The 27567-nt window shown below is 39.5% G+C and overlaps 2 long non-coding RNA genes across 3 annotated transcripts; one reads left to right on the plus strand and one right to left on the minus strand.

Moving 5' to 3' along the window:
* LOC123618416 (uncharacterized) lies at positions 1-5591 on the plus strand. The gene is made up of 3 exons (XR_006726849.2): positions 1-128; positions 2063-2251; positions 3152-5591. It is a non-coding gene; the product is annotated as an uncharacterized LOC123618416 (long non-coding RNA).
* Positions 60-27195, minus strand: LOC123618414 (uncharacterized). Of its 2 annotated transcripts, none has more exons than XR_006726845.2 (4): positions 27115-27195; positions 26244-26323; positions 26093-26150; positions 60-984 (listed from the first exon to the last, which is right to left on the minus strand). It is a non-coding gene; the product is annotated as an uncharacterized LOC123618414 (long non-coding RNA). The 2 variants fall into 2 exon arrangements; XR_012505936.1 differs by lacking the exon at positions 60-984 and adding an exon at positions 12135-12842.
* Positions 27196-27567: the final 372 nt, after the last annotated feature.

Consider the following 27567-nt stretch of genomic DNA (forward strand, 5'->3'; position numbering starts at 1 on the left):
CAGACTCTAAGGTTGTACTTTGGTCACTAGTCTACACATTCTTCACCATTTCTTCTTGCATCTCAAACCACCTCTGGAATAATTTTCCTTCTTCTGGAAGTATATCCTTTAGTGAGGATCTCTTTAAGGTAAACTTTGTTTCTGTTTGTCCAAAAGTATCTATTTTGCCCTCATTCTTAAAAGAGTTCTTGGTATCAAATTTGGGACTTATCGGTGCGTTCTGTCAATGCTTTCAAAATACTATTTCCTACTCATACTTCCAAATGTCTCATATTTCTCTAAGCATATTAGACACACAATATATATTAGGTGTGCAATAATTACATTCTTTGAAATCTCTGTGTCATTTTATTTTTTGTTCATACAGATTCTTGCTTATGTTAGGCTTCTTTTTTCATGTTTTATGACTATTTTTTTTTACTGTAGGCTCATGTTTGTGGAATTTATCTGTGCGAATTGTTTGAGAGTTTTAAGTGCTTTCCTTGAGAGAGAATTTGTATTAGCTTCTGCCAGGATATTAGGGGCACCACCAATCCAGGAAAAATTGAAAACAGATTTTGGCAGTAAGTTTATCAGATGACACAGTTGATGTAAATTTGGCTCAGAAACTGGCATGAGGAAGGGCTTGTAGTTACAAATTTTCAGTGAGGTTCATGCCTCTCATCTCAATAGTCCTTTTTTTTTTTTTTTTTGAGTAAAGGTAGATTTAGTCAGAGAGATACATACTCCATAGACAGAGTGCAGCCTGTGTCAGATGGCAGGAGAAATGCAGTGAGGTGTGGGGGCTCAGTAGATTCACACTCCAAAGACAGAGTGCAGGCTGTCTTACTCAGAAGGGAGAGTGGCCTCAATAGGCCTTTTAAATAAAATAACAATCCGGTGCTCTGTAGGTTAGGTATATGGAGAAATCACACGACGTCTTCCTTTGCTGATAGCCGTCCAGATTTGTTCACTTAGCTGGCTCCATTCAGTTTGTTGAATCACCTGAAAAACATGATATTTAGTTGCTTTTGTGAGATTCTCTAGTGTCTGAGTAGAATAAGTAAATCTTTGTCGAGGATTTCCTCAGTCATTTTTCTTCAAAATTCCTAAGTGAGGCATTTCTAAAGCCACATTTTAACTTTCACAGGCCCTGGGTATTTTTGCCTTTGTGAACCCCTTGCATCATTAAAAAACATTTTTTTAAATTGTCTTATATGGCTGTGTTGATATAAAGACAAATTTAATCCAAACTAGATCATATTATTTCTTCTGATTTTAAAGGAACTGAAAACATTTTCACAGGCCCTGAGCAAGCTGCCTCCGGGCTTTGCTTGTCTCTTCCTCCCTCTCTCCACCCCAGTGTCAGTTGTTCTGATGATTCCAATAATATTAAAGGTTTTCTTTGAAAGGAAAAGAGAGGAATCAGTTTACAAATTTCTCTCTCATCTCTGTCTCTATTTCACTTCTTTTGCCAAAAGTCTAGCCTATCCTTAAGGTTCCTTCATCTGCCATCCCTTTTCTCCACTTTTCCTCTTGGGCCAGAACAATCCATAAAGTACTAAATTGTCCTGTACTAAAGAAAGAGAGAAGATATTTATCTAGGGAAGAAAGTTTATTGCTTATTTTATTTTAGCTCTTCCTTCATCTCCAATTCTATATTTAATATTTCAGCTTTAAGGTGTTTTTTGTTTGCTTGTTTGAATGAGAAAAAAAAAAAAAAAAAAGGACAGGCATTGTAAACCAGGAGCTTATGTCCTTTTTTCAGAGATTTTACCCCAACTTTGGTGGTGACTTTTAAAAAGAAAGTTAAACTTTGTGAGAACTATCATAGTTCTCAGGAAGAAAGTTCTGTAGTGGCTTTCGAGAATGGATGACTTCATGTTTGCAGAGTGCTCTGGGCACTTTAGATCAAAGATGCTGCGCTTCCCCAGCGTTAAACCCATTTAATTTATACCCAGATTATACATTTAAATATCACAGAAGAGGGTGAAGCCTCATACACTTTGTATTTTGCTGGTTTCCTTTTTGGCTAGAGGCAGCTGTCTGTCTGATAGGTAATAACAATGCTTTACATTTATAGGCTGTATAACATCTTTCATCCAAGGAATTCAAAGATCTCAGCAGCTGACTCATTGTTCCCTACAATATCTCCCAACACTTCAGATGACATGCATGGAGGCCAACTGGTTATAGGTAAAGAAACTCGGGTTTTGGAGGCATGAAAGTGTTAACAAAGCATCCCAGGGCTGCTTCGGAGATGGAATTCAGAGTAAGTCTTTCTTTGATTAGACCATAATCACTAGCACCCATTCCCTCCCCATAGTGTTAGCTCTTTATGGGCTTCCATTACGTTTATGGTAAAGATAATACTCCTTAACTATGAAGGGATTAGCTCTTACCTGCCTCTCCGAGCCCATCTCATACTCCTTACTCTCCCCCTTGGCTACAGCCACTTTGCCTGTGCTGTTCCCTCTGCCCAGAACGCTTGACTGTCTCAAGTGGGTATCTCCTAGTCATCCTTCCTGCTCCCCATCATGTTCCTCCCTAGGGGACCCCTGGACTAAATCAAATTCCAGCCTTACTGTTTCTCCAAGTATGAGGCATCGCCCCGTCAGAGCACTTGTCACACGTGCAGTTTTATACTTGACTGTGTCAGGGGATTGTTTGGTTGATGCCTGTCCCACTCCCCTAGTTTTCCTTACTGCTGTAGCCCCCACATCTAGCTGAGTGCTTGGTGCTAAATATGGCCTCAAAATATATTTGTGGACTAAGTTAATTTAGATTTTAGGAAGAATGTTCTTTCAGAATTTGACCCCAAATTCTGAGCTTCAATTTGGAATTATAATCCAGAAGAAAATGGTTGGTGTTCTAAGTCATTATTCTAACATACCTGAATAGGAAAATTTGTACATTGTTTTAACAAGTTAATTCAAGCTAAAACCATTAAAACTCTAGTAAGCTGACAAGAGACAAATCAGGGAAATGTTGAAAGGGGGCTAGAGGCAGCTCATAAAAACTGTGATTAAGAGGGGCTTCCACAATTTAATACAACGTTTTATCTCTGGTCTTTGGAAATCTGAGATTAGACAAGAAAGCCAGTGGATTATTTCCAGAGCAGGAGTCCCCACTCGAACCCCAGGAGTGTACTTCTCTCTGTATTTCCCTGTAGTTTTCTCACTGTGGTTCTCTTTTCTGGACATCTGAGCAAGACTGGGAGAAGACTAGATACATTCATTCAAGCTGTTTCCTGGCCTTATTGGAGGGCTCACGTCTGAGATGCATGGAGAGCTGCTGCCAGCAAATGCCATAGATGTACTGACCAGTTGCTCTGGTGAAACACAGAGTGGGCAAGACTCTCTCTTCGTGGTGACCACTTTGTATGGAAGCATCAAATCACTGTGCTGTGTGCCTCAAACTAACGTAGTGTCTTAGGTCAATCATACTTCAATTAAAAAATATTTTTAAAAGTATATACCTAAAGTTGAGAATCTTCAGAAGTCAGGTGTGTGTGTGTGTGGTTGTTGCTTTTTGTTTTAAACAGGGCCTGTCATAATCCTATCAGTGTTTTGGGAAGAAAACTCCAGAGGCAGAACCGAGGATGGATCTGCAAAGAGAGTAGGAAGGAACAAAGGAAGGAGATGACTGAGGAAATTATTGTCAATAGTTACAGTAAAAGCTGGTGGGGTCCCAACTCCAGCTGTGGCAGGAGGGAGACTAGGGAGACATTGTGGAGAAAGGACGGGCAGGATTTGAGCCCAGCTGGGTGTGGGCTGTGGGGAACAGGAAACAATCGGAGCTGTCTCAGGTTTCCAGGCTGGGGATTCGGTGGATAAGGTGCTATTAACTAAACAGGGACTGGAGGACAAGCAGGTTCGGTGAAGTGTAAATGTTAGGTTTTGGGCGCCTGGGGGACATCCAAGTGGAGAAGCCAGAAAGAGAGACGACCTGGCTGGAGAACCACATTTTGGAACCTAGATTACACTCCTTTGAGGAATTAGTGGGTTTTTTTTTTTTTTTTTTTGTATTGGTGTAAATCTCATACTAGCCACGCTGATTTCCTTAATTTCCCTAGAAAACACAAATACCCAGTTAGACTGTGGTGTTCCTGATAGAGCAGATGAAACGTCATTTGTAAGAATGGTTCTATGAGAACCCGCATTCACAAAGCCAACTCAGCACCCAGGGAAGCAACTTCTCTCCCTCAGGCATAGACTTGGGAGTGAGGCTTCTTGGCCAAACCTTATTCTCTTCCCAGGAACAATGGAGCATAGAATGTTTAAGGGCAAGTTGCATGTATTACCATGTGGAACTAGTATAGTTTTCGGGAGAAGGGACTACATTTGCATTTAAAGAATTGAGAGGGAGATCTTTCAGGTAGGGATGAGTGAGCTAGCATGGAGAGATGCTGGGGGATGGAGTGGAAAGTGGGAGTGAAGGACCCTGGTTAGAGTTGAAACACCTGTGGCCCCAGGCAACTTTGGCGACCTTGTTAATGGGTTTGGGAAGGTAACAGCTGCGACATCCAAATATATGTATTTGGCCATTCAGATGACCAAAATGTATTTCTCATATGTATTTGGTCTTTGTCCACAGTACCTGGCTCACAGCTCCCAGAACGCTTGGAATCTTCCTAAGCAGTTAAAGCAATGGGAGCATCTTTTGTTACAATATTTGGTCTCGTGTTCAGAGGAATAGGGTGTCTTGATTTTCATAACAAGCTCCTTTCCACCATCCCTGGGTTTATGATAATGAGGTGACTTACGGAAATCCCCTGAAGATGGTGGGGGTGGGGTGGCTGGTTGCCAGTGAAACTATCTGTGAACAGAGGATTGGGAATTTCAGTCCCACCGCCTGATTTCTGGGGAGGGGAAGGGAGTTGGAGGTTAACTCAGTCACCAACAGCCAGTGATTTCATGACTCATGCCTGTGTGATAAATCCTCCATAAAAATTCAAAAGGAAGGGGTTTGAAGAACTTCCTGGTCGGTAAACCAGAACCCTTTCAAGTGCCACCATGCCAGGCCCCAAACTCCGTGACGACAGAAGCACCTTTGTTCAGGACCCCGCCCTGTGTATATCTTCATCTGACTGTTGATTCCTACCTAGCCTTTGTAATAAACCAGTTTTGCTGAGTTCTGTGAGCCACTGTAGCAAATTAACCAAACCCAAGGAGGGGGTTCTGGGAAACTGAATTATAGCCAGTTGGTCAGAAGTACAGGTAACAGTCTGGATTTGTGACTGGTATCTGAAGTCAGCTCTAGTAAATTAATTGAACCCATGGAGGGAGCCTTTGGAACCTCCAATCAATAGCCAGTCAGTCAGAAGCACAGGTGATAATAAGAGCTTGAAACTGGCCTTTGAATGTGTGTTTGTTTGTTGGGGGTAGGGGGTGGTTCTTGTAGGACTGAGCCCTCAACCTGTGGAATCGGATGCGCTATCTGGGTAGATAGTGTAGAGCTGAGTTGAGCTGTAGGACACCCAGCTGGTGTCACAGAATTGCTTGGTAGCATACACACACATCAGAATTTGGAATAGAACAAAGGTGTTCTGCTAATCGGTAACGAAGAAGAGAAGAAAGGTGAAGTGATGGGGGTGCCCAGGGGCAGTGGGGGTGGGGAGGGAAAGGCTGATCTTTGGATAGCCATTCATAGGTATATAGGATATTTCTAATTTCAGATTGCTAGTAGTGAGAACAAATTATCCCAACTTACAGACTGAGCTCTAAAGGACTAGGAAACTTGTAATGTTTTTTAAATTGAAGTATAGTTGACTTACAATGTTTGTTAGTTTCAGGTGTACAGCAAAGTGATTCAGTTATACATATATATATTCTTTTTCAGATTCTTTTCCATTATAAGTTATTACAAAATATTGAATATTGTTCCCTGTGCTATCCAGTAGGCCCTTGTAGGTAAAATTTTTGATAAAGGAGGAGTTTTACCATTGTGCAGATGGGCAAGCTGTCAAGGTAATCTCACTTGTCTCACTTTTATAAATTTAAAAGTCAGTTAAACATTCTTTATTCAAAATCCCTTGAAAGATTTAAGATTTAAAAATTTTTTGTCATTTAAAAAAGCATTCTTGGGAGGAGGGTATAGCTCAATGGTTGACTGTGTGCTTAGCATGCACAAGGTCCTGGGTTCAATCCCTGATACCTCCGCTAAAAACAATAAATAAACCTAATTCCCTCCTCCCCACAAAAAAAAATTTAAAAAAAAGCTTTTATGTCACTGCTGAGCCTTGTGGTTTCACTTTTATGTAAACTTTACTGCATGTAAAAGTAAACTGTGTTTAAGTTTGGTTTTGTTTGTTTGTTTTCTATTTCCCTGGTGCTGCTATTGCTAAGCAAGGAAGGACCATTGGGAGAATCACTGAAAGGAGATTAATTTCTGTGTCAATAAGTCAAACAAACTTCTGATTTTGCAGGAGATGCTGGGAAGGGTTGGGCATGGCAGTCAACCCTTTGGAGAAACTTAACAAAAGTAAGGAAAAACACTGAGATATATTTAATATGTGTTTATTTTAAAAGCATTTAGGTAGCTCCAGTTTATAGCATTTTAGTATTTGTGTCATTGTGATAGAGATTTAGTACACTCTGGCTTGACCACGTAGAAATGTGTTTGGTGCAAAGATTCGACTCTGTTAACATGATGGGAATTTTCCAGACTGTCCTGTAGATGTGCTAGGTCCTATTTTTTTTTTTTTTTTGAGCTCTTTATTTCAATATTCTATGTTTCCTACTTTCTTGATTAAGAAAAGAAATGGATTTCTGGTGAAGAGTCCCGACATATCCCATATGGCTCTTAACAAATGGCTGTCGGCTTCCTGACATTCTCTTTGTGTAGATGCTCTTTCATGCACTAAAATTGCTTAATGGACAGGAGAAGAATCAAATGGACAAACACTGGCAACTCAGATAGAAACTCAGATGACAGCTCAAAATGGATAACTAGGTTTGGTCTGCAGAACCGCAAAAAGCCATCTGCCAAAAGACATGCCTGCAGATTCCAGGGACTGACTTCTTAGAATGCTACTAAGATTCTGATTAATTTCTTAAGAAGCATGAAAGCCAAGTAATCATAGCAAGAAGGAAGAGTCTTGATTCAAGTTAAAAAAACAAATAAACCCAGGGGGAGCGTATAGCTCAGTGGTAGAGTGCATGCTTAGCAGGCATGAGGTCATGGGTTCAATCCGGTACCTCCATTAAAAATAAATAAATAAATAAACCTGATCAGCTTCCCCCCAAACAAACAAACAGCCTCCCCCCACCAAAAAAAAAAAACCCCACAAAAAACAAATAAACCCAAGTAGGGTGTAATCTTCAATAGAATGAGGAAATGAACACTTAACCTCCTGTTTTCTAGGTCAGCTCCCCTTCCACTGGTTTTATTTTTCTCCCTCAGGCCTCAAAGGGCTACTGAGAATTTTTAAGAAGCCCAGAAACCTAAAATATTAGGAAGAGTAATTCATTTTCCCCAAAAATTACCTCCAGGGCGGTATGGAGTGTGGTGAGTTTGGATACAAAGTAGGGTCTAATGTAAGCACTACAGAAGTGATTAGCAAATCGCAGGCAGATTTCCAATGATGGATGTAGGTCTAGGCCCATTGAGCAGACACTCTGATTTTAGTGTTGGTTGGTTAGTGTATAGATGACCCAAATGATAGCTAGAATGGATTATCTACCTGGGAACCAACAGGGCAGTGGTTTGACTTGGGCTGACCCTGAGGTACAGATCTCAGTGTAGGCTTTTATTTAGAAGGTGATCCCAGGAATCATGAGCAGGGAAGTGGGGAAGTGGGGTACCATGGAAGACAGCCAGTAGAAGGCATGTTGATGAGCAGACTGACTCTGTGAACAATGGTTTAATCCTAAGGGGAGATCCTGGAAGATTATGTAGAATAAATCTGAGAGTTGTCCCATTTGATGGGTGAGGAGCTGGGGTGGTTTACTTACCAGCTCTCATCCGTCAATGGCTAAAGGCTCTTCCTGGGGATATTAACTCTCCAGCATTCCCCATTGGTCCTTTAAGGGTCTAGCACATTCCTAGACCTGGAGAAAGCCTTTAGGCAGACAGTCAGTCATTGGCTTTTACCCACAGGAAATGTGTGAACAGTAAATGCTGGATGGATATAGGCTAGGCACCTATAGCATCTGTTACATGGTTCTTAAGTTTTTTGGGCAGTTATCAGTCACTTGGAGAATTTGACTAAAGTTATAGATCCTTTCACTAGAAAAAATAAGAAGTGCATACATATATACATGAATTTTGCATTCAATTTATTGGGAATTTGAAGTTCCACTTGAAGTGCCAAAGAGTCTCTGTCTTGGGGGATCTATGCTGATTTAGAAAAATTTTACCTTGTCTTAGCACTGAAAGGTAAATACAGAGTGATTGGGGCCAGCAAGGGAATCATCTATCATGGAAAGCCTTGTGGAAGAAAGCATTTTGAGGTAGGAGTAACAAACTCCATACTTACATTGAAATACCATACTCTAGATGGAGGTATGGATTTCATTATTAGCAGGACTCAGTTGTATGAAAGAGGGAGACCCAGCAGGTGGGTCCTTGTAGCAGATGGCATAACTAAGATATTGTAAGAATGTTGTAACAGAGAGATTCCTAGTGACTGAAGAATAGTATTGCTGTAGACTAACTGTTTGTGTTATCCCAAAATTCGTATGTTGAACGTTAGAGAATCCCCAATGTCATGGTATCTGAGGGCCTTTGGGAGATGATTAGGTCATGAAGGTTAAGCCCTCATGAATGGAATTGTGTCCTCATACAAGACACCTCAGAGACCCACTTCACCCTTTCCACTATGTGAGGGCACAGTGAGAAGAGGGTCATCTTTGAACTAGGAAAAGGGTCCTTGCCACACACTGAATGTGCTTGCACCTTGATCTTGGACCTCCCAGTCTCCAAAGCTGTGAGAAATAACTATTCGTTGTTGAAGTCACTCAGTCTGTGGTATTTTGTTAGAGCAGACCAAACAGACTAAGACATGTATCTTCCCGAGGGGGGAATTGTGAGCCTCAGTCTGCTTCTAAAATTTCTATAGGAACAGCACAGTAATCTATTTCACTGTACATTTTGTTTGCAGAGTAGATAATGCAATTATATGGCCCCATCTTCAATAACCGTAAAAAGATATAAAAATAAAAAATTTCCTCTAGGTCCTGAATGCCAGTCATCTATACTTTCTCCAGAAATAGTAACTGTTATCAGTTTCAAGGACAGTAGTATCAGTGGCAATACGAGTTTCAAGCACCACAGTACTGAGGGTTGTGGGAGGGAGATTACCAGTACTTAGGAAAATGAATCATTATTGAAACAGTACCCACAATTGCCATGATGTCATTATGACTCAGGAACAAAGGCCAACATCATGAAACCAGTAAATATAGCTCTCCCTGCCTGCTCCAGGTCGAGCAGAAGGCTTTTGGGTTTACTGGTGAGATTTCAGGCACAGACCTGGCACATTGGGATACAAGGGACATGAGTACTTTCTCTCATTGCAGTGGACCTGGGGTCACTGGATCTCTCTTGTGGCTGGGTTATGCCTTCAGGTGACCCAGTGTTGGTAGCATGCATTTCCTAGGGTCTGGTATACCACGGGGGCCTAGGCAGGCAGCCGTGTCTGGTTCACTGCTGAGACAGAGGCTTTCTCTTACACAGAAGCTGGTCAGTGTAGACACTGTAAAACAGCTCTTGGAGGCATAAGAATTCTGTGTTTTTGTTTTCCAAGAGGACCTGCTGATCGACAGGAGAGTAAATGGTGGCACCATGTTTGACCTACATGGTTTCCATGTGGTTCCTGAGTAACTAGGGATGAGTGGAGGGGAAGGGGCCATGAACTATAGGTTATGGGCAGAAGCTCCAATTTTGGGGTGCCAGGGATATAGGTGTTTCAGAAAGTTAAGCTAGAATATACTGGGATTATTCCTATTTCTTAACTAATTTAAAGAAATGAATTATGGCCACCCCACCCCCACCCCGAAAAAAAAGAAGGAGGAGGAGGAAGTGGAGGTAGAGGAATAATTGTCCGTAATTTCAGCTTCTTGATCATCTGCTGGTGCTCATGGTCCCTGAGAATCTGTTTCAACCAGAGCCTGACTTCCGTTAAGTAACACAGCAAAGTCTCTAAGGTTGACCTGATGGCCAAGGAGTTTTGACCTTTGATTCTAAGAGTGTGTGTGTGTGTCTGTGTTCAACAAGTCTGATAGTCCTGTTAGGCCTGAGTCATTTAGGGAGAAACGTGCACTCTGGAATGAAAAGACAGACCTGTGTTAGTTCAGGTCCTTCAAGAAGCAAATGGCAAGACAGGGTTAGAAGTGCATGATGTTTCTGGGGGAAAATCCCTGTGAGGGAAATGGAGAGAGAGGGAACAGGGGAGGCTGAGAGATCCTCAGACCACAACACTGATCTGACTCCCCTGAAGGACAGAGGGAAGGAAAGAAGGGTGGGTGGGAAGAGTCTCAGACTGTAGTGCAGTTCAAAAGTTTGGGCAAAGCCAGTGGGGAGCCCTCAAGCCAAAGTCACCAGGTGAGGAACGAGCCTCCCTTTATTTCCCTACAACACGGGGCCATTGGCTGGAAGCAGCCTGTGGGCAGCTTGACCTGGGAACTGGTGGATTCAGAGCACAGCACCTGGGAGTGAGCCCAGGACTCCTGTAGATAGGGCTGATTTCACAAATTTGAAAATATCTGTAATGAATTTGGATCAGAGTTTGGAGTATTTCAGGATGATAAGAGAGGAGAGGGGGCGCTTTAGGGAATAACAACAGCCCAAACAACTGACATTTATGTATTATGTGCACCATGTTAGTTGCTAAGCTCCAGATGATCAAATCATGTAATGCCTGCAATGACACTGTGAAGTTCTGTATTATTTCAGTTTGAAGTGGTAGAACTAAAATTAACTTAGGTGAAAAAAAAAAGAATTTCTAGAATTTACCTGCTCACATAACCAGGCTGTTTCAGAGCTGGGATTAGAGGGAGGCAAGTGAGGTAGGTAATGCAAGTGCAGAGTAGGATCCTGTTTTTATTTAATAAGTTAATTTTTTTCCATCATGGTTTTTTTTTATATTAATTTTGATTTTTAAAAATATCATTTAAAATACTGGGGTTTTTTGATAACTGAGTTTTGTTTGCATCCCTTTAAATTTCGCTCCTAAGATGAATGCCTCACTTGTCTCACCCTAGTCCCAACCTGCTTCAGGCATGGCTGAATCCACAGGTTCAAATGAACACATCATGACTCAGCTAGTTCCTTTGACTCTGCTTTTTCTTAGTTCGATTTTATTTTAGCTAGGCGCCTTCTATATGTGGCTTTCAGCATTCATAAGTCAGAGGGAAAGAGACACATTCTTGGATTTTTGCAAGGACCCTGCTTGAGTCCATCTGAAACCTAGGGCATCCTGGAAGAATTTTAAATTATAAGGTATACTCCAATCCAGGAAGACATTTAATTTCTGGATTCTTATTGCTTTCTTTTTGGAAACTCAATCTTTTTTAAAAATCATATTTATAGTTTACAAAATTCTCACTGGAAAGCAAAACCAGTTTTAACTAACTTCACATATTGACTAGGTGAGAAAACCAAAGTATCTTTCATTGAGGCAGCATTTTTATGGGATAATAAATTTCTATTTGTGCAATAATAACATATCAAGGATATCTTGTTAATAGAAGAAAGCAAGATGCAAAACCATGTCTGTCATAAACCACCGTTTGTGTGAAGTACAGTATATGTATGTGTGTATGCATATGATTATTATTTCTGGAAAGATATAGAAAAACACTGATCATACTTATTGCTTCTGAGGATGGTAGTTGGGTGGCTGGGAGACCATGGGAGAAAAACTAAGTTTTCACTATATAGGGGGGAGGGTATAGCTCAAGTGGTAGAGTGCATGCTTAGCATGTGAGAGGTCCCGGGTTCAATCCCGGGTAACTCCTCCAAGTGGAAATCAATGAAGAAACCTAATTACCTCCCCCTCAGAAAACAAACAATACAAATTTTCATTGCATAAAACTAAGTGTTCACTGTATAATATCTTTTGAATTTTGTACTGTGTGCATACATTATCCATTCAAAAATTTTAAAATACTTACTTTTTTCTTAACAAATATGTGATAGATACTGTTATAGACATTAGGTATAAATTAGGGAACCAGACAGACAAATTTTCTGTGGTTCTGGAGTACATTACCAAGCCCTGATTTGGTAGAAAATGCAATTCATTATAAGATCCCCGGAGTGTAATACGGGATGTCAAAATGGCATGATTTTGTCTAATGTTCATTATTGATGTGGAAGGCAGTTTTCACTTTTTTACTCCTGAATTCTTTTACTCAAAATGAAATCCCTGCTGCAGTATAGACCCAGGGATGCTAGAGTTTTTACAAGGGATGTCTGAGATTAAAGAGACAGAAAACTAATGTTAGTTGACAATGGCAGTCTGTCCCCAATAGTAAATGCAAAGTGGAATTCATTACTGACCCCTACCCCTGGTAATAAATATGGTGGTTGTGTCAATAATATTAAGAGCTACACAAATGTTTAATAAACATTGGTATCCAGAATTCCTGGAATGCCTGGGTGTTGAGTCAAAGAAGAAGTATGCTAATTTCATGAAGTCTCATGTTCTAGGGACCAAAGAGTTAAGATTACCTTAGGTTACCATGGCGGGAGATAATTCTGTAGTTATATGGGAGCACAGCTTCCTCCAGGAGTTTTCAGGATCTCTCCTTGCTACTCTAGAAGGCCGGAGGTGGTCATGAGTGACAGCAGGAGCGAAGGTCTCAGAATGCTTGTGCTAGCCTAGGTGATGGCGATGGGTGCTCCTCCAACTAGGAGACCTTGAGAAGCATTGGGAAAACTAGTGATTCAGTGAGGATGAGTAGAATTATCTCCTGTTTACTTCTCTGCTAAATCCCATTCGGTCCAGTTCCTGGGATTTAAAACTTTAACTCCAAAGTTTACTCATTGAATGTGTCAATTCTTGAAGGAGCTCAAGGGCAAGTGATAATTACCTTCTATGAACATGGTAACAGTGATACAGTTTACAGAGTCCATACCTAACTTGGTCAAAATCTGCAGTGCTTCCAAGATAAACATCAGGAGAGGATGGAGGGATGTATGAATATGCAGGAACATAGGTTATGTGAAAATCCTGTCACCGAGGCAGGAGGAGGTGCCATCACCCTGCCAGCTCATCCCCCTAGTACAGAACTGCTCAGCTGCCGGTGCGGCTAGATTTGCTTCTTCTGATAACCTCTCCCTGGACCACTTGCCTTGCAAGTCTGGAAGAAACAGCTTTTCCACCTTCATCTTTTTTTTTTTTTTTTTTAATATCATGGAATTTACTAACATGAACACAATTGCTGTTAATACGTTGGCTATTCAAGTCTGCCTGGACTTGTTAGAGGAAGTGTATTTAGTTTCAGTGTTTCCTCACTTACCGTTTTAAATCACCATAGGTTATTCTCTAACATCTATGTTACTATATCAGAGAACTTTAGACACAGAGAAAAGCCAAGAGATCAGTCTGTCTTATTCATTTCTCACACATGGATGCTGAGGTTCAGAGCGGAGAAAAGGTATTAATTTTTCCCTATTCAAAGAAAAATGATTTTACTAAAATTACTTGACAATTTGGAAAAGTACATGTAGTTAGTTCACTTTACAACAACATACCCAAATGGATTAAATAATTAAAAAAATAAAGTAATAACCAGAAGAATATATACATGTATATGTATGTGTGTATGTGTATACATACATACATAAGCTAAAAAGATCTGTCCTACTTTTGGTAAACTTTATTGAAATATAACATATGGAAAAGAATACAAATCATAAGTGTACTGGATAAATTTTCTGAGTGAACACTTCTTTGTAATTACATAAAACCAAAGGAAGAAAACATAAGGAAAATGATAAGTTTGACAACACAAATATTTTAAAACATCTGTATGTCAAAAAAAAAATGTCAAACAAAATTACAAGCAAAAATGACAAACTTGGAAAATGTTTGGCAAATATATGACACGGATAATTACGTTAATATTTATTTTTTCAAAGTAAAAAAAATTAAGAAATTTGAATACCCCAGACAAAAACATCAGTAAAGTATACATAAGAAGCAATTAAATATGTGGGACAAAAAGAATCCTTCCCTAGTAACTAAAGAAATTGGCATTACTGGAAAACATAACACTCCATTATGGAAGGTGCTGGAAACAGGCTTTTTGTATGCATTTCTTGCAAGAGTACAAGTGGAGTGTAAATGTAGGGTGGAAGGTGGGGGCTGTGGCTGTTTGCAGTTTGAAGTGCTTATCATGAAGCTGAATGTCTATAAGTACTTCTACTCAAAAAGTCTACTTCTAGAAATTTACTTGGAGTTAATAATAGTAAAACAAATGAAATAGCTTAAAGTGTCCAAAAATAGGAGTTTGGTTTAACAGTAGAGCTATATGATATGATCTTCAGCCATTAAAAAAATCACAGAATATTGAATAACATGAAAAAAATTGCAATATGTTAAATGAAGACAAATTGGAAAACCAAATGTATGCTCAGAACCCAGTTTTTAAAATAAATGATGTACATGTATATGTGCTGAAAAAACACTGGTAGGTCTTGCATCAAAATATGAAGAAGTTTAAATACGAATGAAGAAATACAGATGATTTTAATTTTTCTCTTTGTGTTTTTCTATATCTTCCAGGTTTTCAGTAGAGAGAATTAATTTTGTAACAAGAAAAAAAATATGCAATAAAAATAATTTTTAAATGTTCTATAGCGTGATTGCATAAAGTCCATAACCTAGGCAGTAAAAATTTCCTTTTATGTGCTAAATGCACACAAAAGAAATAAAAATACTGATTCATTTCATCTTTGTCTAAAAGTGTTAAGAAATTTTATACTCATCTTTAAAGACATACATGATATTGTTGCCTCTCTGTGGTAAAATCCAGAATCTTGACAAACATTCAACATACCACATCAGGATGAATTAAAAATAACCACTAATGAACAACCAAGGTATTAGTCTTGACAAACAGCAGAGAGAATACATTCGCTTAGAACACTGACTAGATAAAATATATTGAATTATCAAATGTATCAAATTACTGTGATATCTCAGCATCATTTGAAGGTTTTCACAGAATTACAAACATATAAATATTAAGCTTTTACTGACTTGCCAAATGGGATTATCTGCCAAATTTATGCCCTAAAAAGGCATAAGTACGTAAGTGTTTTCTTTCTTTTCTTATGTGAAAATGTTGCCACTCCCATCCTTGTACTGGTAGAGATGGAAAAAATCACCTCTGAGTAGATCATTAGGTCTTTTGCATTCTAGGAGGGCGTGGGCGATGCCCCAGAGAAAGGTAAAAAGAAGTATTTAGTTTAAAGCTAGCTTCTGAGCTAAGCTGTGGGACACCATTTACATCAGGACCCCAGGGGTCTTCTGGGAGGGGAGGGATAAATACTCCAATCCTCACCCCCCAAGTTTTCTACCTGAGGTTTGATTTCGGGTAGATTTATAGGTTTGGACTAGGGTGGCCCCAACCAAGGCCCGGGTGCAAGTGATGCAGCAGGGCCTCTGAAATAAGATGTGGGGCAAGGAGCTGGCTCTGACCCTAAATTGAAAGGAAAAGCAAGGCCTTGGAGGAGCTACCCTAAGGTCTGTCCTGAACCAGGTCTCCTGGGGCCTTCTACTCCTTGAGTTGCTATTATTATGAACAGAAGAGACCACCTCTTCAAACTCTTACTTGGGATTCTGGACTCTGAAGGAATGCCTGTTCTTGAGGATCTTCTGTGAATTTTAAAGGGCTCTGTGTCAGCAGTTCTAACCGTAGAAATCTTGACTTGGGTGTTCTGGACAGAGACTCTGAATATGGGGGAGAAACTCACTCCTTTGCAGTAGTCAGGCTCTTAGAACTGGGTGAGAGAGACTGCTGCCCGGGGTCCCACACTGTAGAGGGCCACACATGTCGCAAAAACAGCCACAAATAAATATTTAAGGAACACATAGGTATCTGCTACGGACTGTACATTTGTGTCCCTCCCAAATTCATATATTGAAACCCTAACCCCCGACGTGATGGTTTTTGGCATCATCACATTGGTCTTCGGGAGGTAAGTAGGGTTAGATTAGGTCCTGAGGGTGCTGCCCTCAGGATGGTGTTACTGAACTAGGTTACTTTTTGACCTGCAACAAGCCAGAACACGGAGACCCCGAGGTTTGCGCCAAGAGAAGCTTTATTCTCCAGGCAGCCAAAAGATAGGAGATGGAGTCTCAGATCACCCTCCCTGAAGGCAAGATGATCGGGGTGTTTATGGGATAAAGAATAATGCAGCAGGGCAGTCTGAGGCTTGGGAGCATGGGGAGCATTTGGGAAAGGTGAGTGGAAAAAGGTGCAGCAATCATTGTGCGCAGGCGTAACTAAGCTACAGGTCTCTGTACATTCAAAAATGGAGGCTCTAAGTACGATCAGAGGGTGGAGTTTTCTGCCCTCTGACGTCAAAAGGTCGCCTAGCGTACACTCGCGCATGCCCAGTTGGAGGGTCGATGGTCCCATCCAGTCTCAACCGGCTCAGCTTGAGCTAGACACAGCTGACGTCAAGTTCCCGGACAACAGCTCAGGAAAGCATCTTATTGTGTAGGCTACCTGCCTCCTGGAGGATGTGCAAGTCTTAAAATGACCTTGATTCTCAGTGAAGACAGGTAAAATGGCAGTGGGATCAATGCCCTTAAACAAAGAGGAGGAGCCGGGGTTTCTGTCTCTGCGTGCGTCCCCACGGAAGGCGTTGTGAGGCCGTAACTGGGGAGAGGTTCGCCTCACTGAAAGCCTGACGTGCTAGCACCCTGATTGTCTTGGAGTTCCAGTCTCTAGAACTGTGAGAAATAAATGTTTGCGGTTCAAGCCACCCAGTTGATGGTATGCCGTGGGAGCAGCCCGGACTGCCTGAGACCGCACCTTTATCGCGCTGCCTGTGACCCGCTCAGTATCCACTCCAGTGGCCAGCGTCATTCAGGCCCCAGGACAGGCTTCTCCATGTCTCCCGACTTCCTTCAAGCTAAAGGCTACCCGTGACCACATATGAAGGTCTGCAGGACTGCTGCTGCCAGTGTCAGAAAAACACACTGCCCTATGGCGCCAGGAGGACTCGTCGAGCGGGAATGCCCAGGTAAGAGAAAGGACAGGTTGCCCAGTCCTTCCAATCAGCTGGCACGAATGCAGTAGATCCTTGCTTACTAAAGGGGCCTTTTGCAGTCAGTGGGGCGCTTGCATTTTCTTGCTTCTGTTCATGCTCCCCACTGTGAGTACCTGTCCGTTTGGCATCACGTGGTATACAGAACAGTGGCAAATGAGGTTGAAGAATCCACGTTACTTTTAAATGTGCGTATATATGTCTGAACATACTGACATGGGATGATTCTTTGTGTTGGTAACTAGATGGACATTGAATGGTAGAATGATGCTTAATTTAAAAAATTAGTACAATGTAATTAAATTTCCAAAAGGTTAGTAAATATTCAGCATTTAAAATAATGTTGATTTAAAATTGTGATATTTTAAAATTCTAGTTTGTATTTTGCCTTTAATTTCAATACATCTTTAAATATTTTTGAAAAATGTAGTTTTCATTATTTGGTTTTTTAACCTTTATTTTAATTTCCATATTTTGATGAAAGTATCATCCAGTTTTCTATACTTTGAACTTTAATCATCAAATTTTGAACACTTTGGATATAATTACATTTAAAAAATTCTTGAGATCATTACTGTTAATTGATCACAAATTATAAGAGTGTCTTTATAACAACAAAATGCTTATTTTGCTGAAACAAGGATGAGAAAAATTGACATAAATAGTAATATATAAATTAAATGTCTGTTTTATTAGTGGTTCAAACATTAAACAGAGTACTGTTATTTCTCCTTCTCTTCCTCTAGCTTCTTGTATGCATAAAAAATCATAGACTAATGATGAATTATCTATAATTTCAAACAAGCTGCGTTTTGTCCTCATTAACCAGAGGTTTCATATCAAATAAATTTTAGGAGCTTGATTTACCAAAATTATTCTGTGAATGCTCCTCTGATTTACAGTCCTCTTTCCAAAATAGATACCAAGGCAAAGTATAGAAAGGAAGCTTAGTGTGGGAAATTCAGATAACACCTTTAGGATGCATATATGATGTGCAAGCAAAAGGAAGTAGGTTCAGTTATACGTAGGTCATCTCTTTGGTGTATTGTTTTTTCGGCACACTTGGAACCCAGTGTAACCTGCAGCTACATAAATCTGTCGACAGTACTTCTGGGGGAAATGTAATGTGTGAGTGTTTGATGGAAAATATTCAAGGTATATTCAGAACTTTACAAAAAACAAGGTAGGAATCCTATGTTGAGCTCTTATGTATTAGCACTAGGAAGAGTTTTATGTACATTATTTCCTTTAATTCTCACTATGGAAGGTACTATTATGAACTCCATTTTACAGAAAACCAAAGCCAAAGAGATTAATTAACTTGAATAGATCCTACAGGTAGTAATTGGTGGACATGAGATCCAAACCCAAGCAAACTTCTTCCCAAACGTTTACTTTTGAGGATGGAGTTAGGCCCCGGGGTTGTCTTGTCTTTCCAGTCCTGCCTCTACCACTTACTAATTGTGTGACTTCAGGAAAGTTACTCTCCGAGGCTAGGTTTTCCTGTCTACACAATGGGACTAGCAATAGTACTAACATTGTAAGGTCACTGTGATAGTGTAAAGAGACAGTGTAACTGCAGTTCTTAGTAAAATGTCTGGTGCAGAGTAAGGGCTCAATAAATGTTGGTTGTAACTATATTGTAAACTACTCAATCATACTACTATTAAAATATTCATGCTTATTGACCTAATACATCTACATTTTAGAGTCTGTTCTGAGGAATAATCAGCCATAGATAAGCAAACAAATTTATGTACGAGGCTGTTTCTTGAACTTTTATACAAATGAGATTTTAGAAAAAATTAACTGTGTAAAAAGAGGGAAATTGAAAAATGACTTCATACGATGGATGATGAACAGACACAAAATGTTTTTTGAGGGGAGGGTATAGCTCAGTGGTAAAGCACCTGTTTAGCAAGCATGAGGTCCTGGTTTCAATGCCCAGTACCTCTGTCAAAACAAATAAATAAACCTAATTACCTCCCTCACCCCAAAGAAAAGAAAATTCTTTTTAAAGTTTTAGAAAAATGGTCACATGGGGAATAGATTATTACATATATGAAATAGATGCATAAAAGGGAAATGCAAGCCTATAAATACTATGTTTCCTCAATTTAAAACCATTTATTAATTAAAGTAGGAAGTGTTAATTAAGTGTCACATATGTGTGTTAGGCACTGTTCTGGGTACAGAAGATACAGCAGAAATAGTCACTGTCCTTCTCCAGGAGGACATTTATCCCAGTAGATTATATACACAATAAGAAACCAGAAGAAAATGCTTATTTTCTACCACTGTGTATTGGAATACACACTGTCATGATTGTCAATACTCAATTATTATCATAAAATCGATATATGCATATTACAAAGAATTTGTGGAATGCAGAAAAGCACAAAAATGAAAGTTAAAAAACATGAGATTTTGTTATTAAGAAATAACACAGTAGTATACCTTACTTAAAACATTTTTCAATAAAAAGAAGGAAGAAGAGTGAAAGATAAACTTCTCCACAAATTGGATACTATAAGTCCTATACATAAATACAGTTTAATTCAAATATACAATATAAGAAAAGAAACAAATAAAACTAAAGGAATTATTGAAATTTAAAATCAGGACATTGATGACAAATTGCAATGATCATGCAGTGATCACAGTTCAGGCATACAGAAATGGAGCTGGGTGGCCACTGAGGATCTGGTCTAGGACACATCTCTGCGCCACTGAAAATTTGAATTTTCTTTGAACTGCACCAGACCCAAGGACACTGCCAGGAAAATTCAGAACAACACCTGCCAGCTACAACCTTATGGTTTCAAGGTCTCCCCTTCTAACTATGCAACCAATTCGGACCCCAACCAATCCTTACTTAACAAGCATCCTTTCTTCTTGCCAGATCTAATTATAATTCTTGATGAAGAGCTCATGTAACTAACTGTAACCTTGTGGTTTTTTGCCTTTATAACCCTCCCCCATTCTGTAGTCAGGCTGAACACAATTCAAGTGCTTCTTGAATTTGTGATTCCTGGGCTGCAGTCCTAACAAATCTCAAATAAATACTTTTTAAATTTAAATCAGGTCTCTTTCTAAAATTTTGGTTAACATCATAGTTGTTTACTACAAGAGATAATATTTTCTAGAAGGTTCCTCTTAAGAAAGAATCTATGAAAAATACAAAGAAGTTGCAGTCGTATTTATTTTTTAATAAAATCTTTACATCTTAGCTGGTAGTAATTAACATCCTGCTATTGGCCTTAAAAAGAAAAGTCAGAAAAATGAGTTTTTTCGGGAATAGCAGGGGAATTTCATTTCAGGACAAGCAAACTATGGTGAACCATGGGCAAGTCTGGAGAACAGGGGAGAGGGGCTAGCTCTTATAGAAGAGAGGAGGAAATCGGGGAGGCTGTGGTGGTTCTTCATTGGCTGCGAGTCGGGGGCAGCTTGTTGCTGGGTCAGAAGGAAATCATTTTTCCTCTCAGGTTGGCAAGGGAGGGTGAGTGACATTCATGACAGTTCCCCACTCAGGGCTTCCTGACTCCGTTTTAAGTGAAGTTTCTTTTATTTTCATAATACTAAGAAAAATCAAGGACCTTACCATTCCTACAGTTCCAATATTTTTTGTTATTTACATTATTATTATTATTGTTGTTGTTGTTGTAGTAGTTTATACACTATGATCTTTAACATTTATTTTCCAGTCTGTAGCAAAATTTCCATAGTAAGTATTATTTATCCATTTTCAGAGTCAATACTCACTGTCAGTTTTTACTTAAAAATTTTTTTTAATGGAGTTACTGGGTATTAAATCCAGGCCCTCATTGCATGTTAAATAAGCACGTGCTCTACCACTGAGCTATACCCTCTACCACTGAGCTATATACCTTCCTCACTCCTCAGTATCAGTTTTTCACCACAATTTCTGCTTCTGGATTCTTTGCTTTAATCTCAACTGCCTGCTTTTTCTTAACTAGTAGTTCTTTTAGTGGATCTCGCATTGCCTCACATTTTTCATTTATGAAAATACATACTTGTTAGTTTTATTCTTGAATAACATCTTTTCTAATAGATTGTTCTTGGGTTACCCTGCATGTTTTTCTTGGGTCACACTGTGTTTCCCTTTCGGATGATTGTTTTCATTATCTACTGATGCATATCACATTTCTTGAAATTTTAGACACTAACAACAAGCCTCTGTTATGGTACACAGTTTCTGAGGATCCAGAAAATGGGAGCGGCTTAGCTGTGTGGTTTGGGCTCAGGGTCTCCAGGACAAAGCATTCAATCTGCGGGCTAGGGCTGCGGGCATCTCAAGGGCTGGCATCCCAAGATGCCTCACTCAGGTGCTTGTTACCAGGAGGCTCTTCCTGTCTGGCTGATGGCAAAAGACCATGGTGATGCTGCTTTATTGCCTTGGCCTTTGCCTAGCAGCTGGCTCACCCCTGAATGAGTCATCTAAGAGAGAGTGAGTGCATCCAGGGCAGAAGTGGAGATGCCTGTTATAAAATAGCCTTGGAAGTGCCATGCCGCCATGTCTGCAGGATTCTGTGGTCACACTGACCAACCCTGTTAAAATGAGGGAGCGGACTGCACAGGGGTGTGAATATCCAGGAGGTGGGGCTTGCCATCGAAGGTCAACTTGGAGGCTCTACTAGGGCTCTTCTGTGTCTGGTATTGAATATTATCTTGGAGAAGTCAGAAGGCAGCCTAAATGCTCAAATGCTCTCCCTTACTACTAGTTTAACCATAAAACCTAGATGGCTGAAATTTTTTTTTAAATTTTTGAAGATCATTAGTTTGTGAGTTGAATGTTCTATACCAAATTTGCTTTGGCACTGGTATTTTGTTCTGCTGATTCAGTTTCTGGCTCATTTCAGGGATTTTTCTTGAATTATATCTTTGAACAAATTTTTTCTTGCATTTCAGTCAAGCTTAGGTTATCTTTATCTCCCATACCTAATAGCCCCTCTCCGATTGCTTCTGTCTTTGGCTTTTTCATTCTGCTTTCCTTGTGGTGATCTCTTAGTAATGAAATTTCCACCTGCCTTTATCTCACCCCTTGCCATTCATTATCGATTCATTAGTTGTGTCTTAATATTGTTTTGGTTCTTACTTTTTTCCCTTTAGGATTGCAATATTTCTCTTTTCAAAGTTATCATTCTGCTATTTGACTATTTTATCTGAGAGTTCTTGATTTATTCAATTCATGTTTTCATTAAGCTATTTTATAGTGTAAAATAATTGTAAGATACTTCCTTCTGTTCCATTCTTTACAATATGTGGCCCTAAATATCTCCCAGTATGATTTGGTCAGACAAGCAAAAGCAAGAGAGTATAGAAATAGTATTAAATAACTCATTGCAACTTTCAGTTCTCTCAGGTCTGAGGCACTACAAATAAGTGATTTTTTTCCTCAGCTCATATGAACATGATGAGGGAATGGATAATAGTTAAATAGCTATGTGGCCTTACCAGTTCTGAGATGTCAGTAAAATATGAAAAAGACAACCTGAGTGCAGGTTTAGTAAAAGGAAGTTACCATAATGTCTAGCACTTTTTTCACCCTAAAATGATATAATCATTGATCCTTCTTACAAGAAACTCCTAGAGATTATCCAGATTCTTTCACTGGAATTTTGTCATATTAAGTATTATTTAAAATAAGTTAGCCATCAGGAGGAAGAAGTTTGGGATATCATTTTGATTCCTAAAGCTGATAGATGTAATTGATTTGTCTTTGTCTATTTTATGCCCATTTGCAATTTTATCGAAATCAAAGTTGGCCAGATATTCAGTCAAAACATCTGAAACAGCTACTGCCATTGACTCCCCCATCAGTCATTTCTATTTCCAGAATTGTTTTATGTATCTAAACCCAAGTATGTACATGTCTTTTAAAATACTCATATATACACATAAATAGGGACATACTAGAGATACTTTTTTGTCCCTGCTTTTTTACTTATTGATGTTGGAACCTTTTCCTATCAGAACATAGAGATTTAATTCAATTTAAGAAGTACCATGATTAGTTACCCTATTCTCTGCAGATAAATATTTATTTCCTTTTGTGCATGTATAAACACTGCTGCAGTTAGCATCTTTATTCATATACCTATGTGTGTACATGTCTATAGGACAAATTCCCAGGAGGAATTCATGCAATTCTTAATGTAGGATAAATATGACCTACAAGACAGCTTTCTATAAAAGAGACTTCACTTTACTTGTGTCTTTTGAGCCTGGGAAACTCAAATTTTAGGGGAGTTTATCATATTTGGGGTCTTCCTTAAGAATGCCTGAAGGTCTTTGAAAATTGTGTTTTTTTCACCTTTTTATATGATAATGTTTAATTGGTACTTTAAAAAAAAATTATTGTACTGAGATTATATAATTGATGAAGTAGGTACAGTTTGTTTACCCTGGGAATGAGTGACATCTCTGGGCAGAAGACTGTTCTGAGTGTAGTCTGGTGTTTGCCATTCATGTTGTTCTAGGCCAGTCTAGGTCCTAACTTGAGGGTTTGTAATTAAAGACTAAGTTAAAATGGGCAGAGCTATTTGTTGCATGGAATATGGAGAGTGGTATCTTCCCCTTACTTCTTACCAATAATGACAATATCAGCACTTTGCTTAGCTCATGCTACAGACTGAACGCTTGGGTCCTGTCAAAATTCCTATGTTGAAATCATAACCCGCAGTGTGGTGATATTAGGATGGGTCCTCTTAGAGGAGATTAGATCATGAGGGTGCAGCCTTCATAAATGAGATTAATGCCCTTATGAAAGAGACTCCAGAGAGTTAGGGTTAGGGAGGAGACCCCAGAAAATTTCTTGCATCTTCTACCATGTGAAGACACAATGAGAAGATGGCTCTCCCTGAACCAGAAAGCAGGCTCTCAACAGACACCAAACCTGCCAGCACCTTGGTCTTGGACGTCCTAGCCTTGAGAAGTGTTCGAAATAAATGTGTGTTGTTTGTAAGCCACTCAGTCCATGATATTCTGTTATAGCAGCCCAAATAGATTAAGACAGTTTTTAATAAGTACTCAATAAATGTTACCTAAATGCTCGATGTTAACTAATGCATTATATCATTTAATCATTATCACAACTCTATCAGGGAAGGGCCATTAAAATTCCCACTGGATGAATATACAAATGTTTGTCAGTATTAATATACCTAGTAAATGGCACCATTGGAATTTGAACCTAGGCCATCTGACTTCACAGATTAAACAAAGGAGATGTTGTCTTCTCCAGCAGACAGTGGCCCCAAAACAGCATACCTCTGCAAGTAAAATAGCAGTGGCAGCAACTTCAGCAACATTGGCGTCACAGTCGCTCGCTACTCAGCAGATTGAAAGTGACCAGAGTCATATCTAACAACTACAGAGTGTTGAAGTAAGAGAGAGAGAAAAAAAAAAATGGTTCCAAGAACTAGACCAACCTGCTCGGGGCCAATAGTCATTAGTCTCTCCTAGAACAATTTTGGAAGAATAGGAGAAAACTGGAGTTCTGAAGTGATGCAAGGAGGAGATCTGGGGAAATACAAATTTTTGGCTGCTTTGCTCATAGTCTTATGCTCGGCCTGGCTGACCTGAATGTAAATAAGTGTGCATATGCTGTTCCTGTTACATGGGAGAACCAAGATAATAGACCATACGTGACCACAAAGGTGTTGACTGTCAGCACCTCCGTGGGGTGTGGGGAAACCTGTAACTGAAAGTGAGAGACGCAGCTCTGTACGTGTTCTCCTAATTGTTTTGGCTCTGATTCACCTGCTGATCCTTTCGGAACTCTCCTACCAGTCTTTATTCTAGTTGTACCGTACAGATCACGCCGGGCTGGGAACTTTCTGGTATGGAGCTAAATATAGAAAGTGTATAGAATTCAGTCTGTCTACGACTGTTCACAATTCAGTTGGAAATGCTCACTTTTCATTCACATCGTGCTAATTGTTCTAGATATTTCTGTTTCTGTTCACTGTAGTCAGCTTTGTGTATGTGGTATGATTCTCCTTTTTCCCTCGACAAAATGGCTTTCTTTTTTGCTTCCACTGCTATTTTTTATTGATGACCTGGTTTTGGAGGGAAGTTCGCAGTGGAGTGCTTTATGAGGATTCCCATTATTTAGAAGCAATTTACACTGGTTATTTGGGACATGACTCAATGCCATTGCCTTACCCCCCTCCCTACCCCATTATTTAAACTGATTACGTAGCCTGAAGCAAGAAATGTATTTGCATATGAAGAACAAATAGTGAACAATGAGGATTTGGAGGCTGCTTTAGATTTTAGGCTAGACCTTGTTCTTCCAGACTGTGACCTTGGGTAACATACTTAACCTCTCTAATCCTGTTTCCACGACTGTAAAATGGCGATTAAATGATTAAATGACACCCAGCAAGAATTCTACAAGGCTCTGCTTCCTGTTTCTTTTCCATGTTTTAATTGCTTACAAGTGGACAGTTCTCTGTTATTTACTTATTTTGAAAGATATTTTTTATTTTGGTAAAGTAGTGTTGGGAACTAACATTTTTCCTTGTGGTTGTGAAAACCAGAAAATTTTCTAAAATTTACAGCTTTTTTTTTTTGTCCTTTGTTTACCAACTGCTTCTGACAAGATTAAAAAAATTAAATTTGCTCAGAGATTTCACTGTCTATCAAGTGATTATCAGTCTGGTAATGATTTTCTCAAGCAGAATTCTTGAATTTTTGGAATTAAAAAAATGAGAATGAGAAATTTATTCAGAAGGCAGAAGATGTTGGTGAACTAAGAACTAATGACTTTTTTTTAATTGTGGTGAAGTATAAATAATTAAAAAAATTGCCATTTTAACCATTTTTAAGTGTAAATTTCAGTGGCAGTAGGTACACTTACACTGTTATGCAGCCATCATCACCATCCATCTCTAGAACTTTTTCATCTTCTGTATCAACTGAAAACAAACAAACAAACAAAAAGCTTAAACACTTAAAACTTAAAACACATACTTAAAAGTTGAGAGTTATATTATATTTAGGGAACTTACTGAGAACTATAGCCCTGGATACAGCCTCTCAGATAGCTCCAAAGAAGTTAGGGAGAAGCCAGAATACGTAAGAGTTTTTGCTAAAAAACAAAAACAAAGACAAAAACACATGTAGTTGAACATCAAAAGATTACTGCTAGTCACAAAGAACAGACTTTGGAGGTTAACAATTTCAGTGCTTTTTGATGAATATGTAGATACAAGAATCTGGGCTCACTGAATTTATTCCTTTGGCAAACACCTTAACTGTCTAAGGCCAGGAACTGGTTTTTCTCCATCCTGAATTCCCCTCAGGGCACACTGCAGGGGTTGCAGTGGCTGATGACTTGATGGAGGGCAACACTCTGTTGTTTACTGGAATGGCTGACGATATTTTTTGTTTACTGAAATGGCAGGCAACAGTTTTTTTTTTTTTTTTTTTTTTTGGTCCACATCCCCAAATGAAACTCTGTACCCATTAAACAATAACTCCTCATTCTCCCCTCTCCCCAGCCTCTGGTAACCACCAGGCAGCTATCTGTGAGAGCAGATATTTTTAAGGAGAAAGAAAATGGGATGGTGCTTCCATAGCTTGTAACAGGCATTGCATTTCCGCCCCAGGTCTGTGCTTTCCCACAAAATTTTAATCTGCCTTCTCTCCACAGCGACCTCCCAGAGGAATGCCCGGTTTGACCAGAGCACCTGGCTCTCGGGGCTGCCCCATCCCCACCTGCTGCTTCTGAGAAATCAGTCCTAGCCTTGATATCCAGTGTTAGGCTCTGCTCAGCCTCTGACTGTTCCTTTCAAGCCTTGAATTTCAGGTGCGGGACTTCAGCAGGTTTGACACCAGCCTGCCAGTCCCAGCTCAGTTTCTACCGCACCAAGAACTTACCGTTCAGAACCCACCTCTGGTTCCTCCAGCTCAAATACTGACCCGGTAAAGGCATTATAGACCGCGGTGCTTATCTGTAAACTGATGAGGGTGAATTAGGCAACCTCAAAGGTATTTTCAGCTCTAAAAGTATTACTGTCTGGTTCAAGACAAACAAATCCTGATGTCCTAATGTGATAGGTTAGATAAGGTTCTCCTGTGGAAATTCCCTCCTGGTGTAAGTCATATTTTGACAGAAACAGAAATGCTAAAAACATTATGTTTGCTTTGAAAGTTCAGCTAATGGTCAGCAAAGCTTCATGGAATTTAGGAGAAAGGATGATCTGTTAGTTCAAAGAATTTCATATCCTGCATATAATCCTGAAAAAAATTGGTGATCTCCTAGGAGCCTTTGGATGGACTTGGTGTGCTAGCTTTGCATAAAGTTGTTTTGACTTTCACTCTAATACATCC

This window comes from Camelus bactrianus, chromosome 1 (genome assembly GCF_048773025.1).
Source record: "Camelus bactrianus isolate YW-2024 breed Bactrian camel chromosome 1, ASM4877302v1, whole genome shotgun sequence".
Taxonomy (NCBI): Eukaryota; Metazoa; Chordata; class Mammalia; order Artiodactyla; family Camelidae; genus Camelus; species Camelus bactrianus.